The sequence below is a fragment of the Silene latifolia genome, chromosome 9 (assembly GCF_048544455.1).
Source record: "Silene latifolia isolate original U9 population chromosome 9, ASM4854445v1, whole genome shotgun sequence".
Classification (NCBI taxonomy): domain Eukaryota; kingdom Viridiplantae; phylum Streptophyta; class Magnoliopsida; order Caryophyllales; family Caryophyllaceae; genus Silene; species Silene latifolia.
Window position 1 is genome coordinate 83,187,084 of NC_133534.1, and position 1,614 is coordinate 83,188,697.

Here is a 1,614-nt window from a genome sequence, read left to right on the forward strand (position 1 = left end):
CTTGTTCATTAGTCCTTGTGACTCGTTGTGTGAACCATTTGTCCTTGTTCATTAGTCCATGTGACTCGCTCTGTGAACCATTTCTCCTTGTTCATTAGTCCTTGTGACTCTTTGTGTGAACAAATTTTCCTTGTTCATTAGTCCAAGTGACTCGTTGTGAGAATCCTTTCTCCTTGTTCATTAGTCCTTGTGACTCGTTGTGTGAACGATTTGTCCTTGTTAATTAGTCCTTGTGATTAGTTGTGTGAACAATTTTTCCTTGTTTTCATTGTGTGAACCATTTACCCTTGTTCATTAGTCCTTGTGACTCGTTGTGTGAACAATTTGTCCTTGTTTATTAGTCCTTGTGACTCGTTGTGTAAACCATTTATCCTTGTGTGGACAGCGGGCCGCCCACGGGGGCGCTTGGTGAGTGAAGGGGGCTCGAAAACAAGCGTTTGCATTTTGTATGGAGTCGCCACCAATTTTTATGGGAAATTGGAACCGTTCGAATACCTCGTGTCATGTCAAGACACAAAGTAGTGACATGAACACTAAGCAATCGTTACCCTTAGCATTCTATGTCTAGAATGACTCTCGTGGATGCCAATGAACACGGGTGCTCACGGAGATCTGGAGTAAGGGGTGAGGGTACGTATTAGGAAGCTCTTTTGATCGAACACCTAATCCCGCCCGCCTCGATAGCGGCCTCTACTAATGATTAGGGAGTTTATTCGTACTTGATATATCGTCGGCTATATGCATGCAATGCAACATCCAATAGATTAATCCTAACATGTGAAATTAGCTAAGTCGGTGAACAATTAATTAGGCAAACAACTGGGGTCGAAGTAGGATTTAATGTAGATTTACATGTGGGAGCATACAAATGATAAAAGCGATACACTAACGATGAATTATAATAAAGAGAAAATACAATAATTACATTGAGATAGGCGATCTATGTCGAAAATACCTTTAAAACGGATGATTTAAGAAAAAGAAATAAAAGAATAAAACACGACAGATCAGAAGGTGATAATACGGATAATAGTAGGTTAATACGTAGCTAAGTAAACTAGGTCAAGGCAGAAAAGGAGTTCAGGGACAGAAGTCATCCTGGAACAAAGAGACAGACATCGCCCTTTGGAAGAGCGCGCAGCGATTCTTTGCGTCTGTTCAAGGACGAACTCGGGCCGTGAAGCAAAAGCGCAATTGTTAACGTTTATTGGTGAATTTAATGGATTGATTTAGATTACTTAGTCGGATGAAAGTGATTTCTGATTATTTACATATGATTGAGGGTCATAAAATAGCAAACACGATTAAGACGGATAAGACGGATTATTTACGTGAAGGGTCGATGTTAATGAAGGATTAAACAAGCGAATAATTAACTAAACATGATGAATTAACGACGGATTAACAATGAACATGATAAAAATATATCGACAATGAATCCCTTAAACCCAATACGAACGAATTGAATCCCTAAAACTCGAATTGAACTTAATGACGAAAACCCGCAAATATGAATTACTTGGGATTTAAGTTGGATTAGATGAATTAAACATGTGAATGGATGATGAAATATATGACACAATATACATGCTAATTATTATGATTTTATGACGG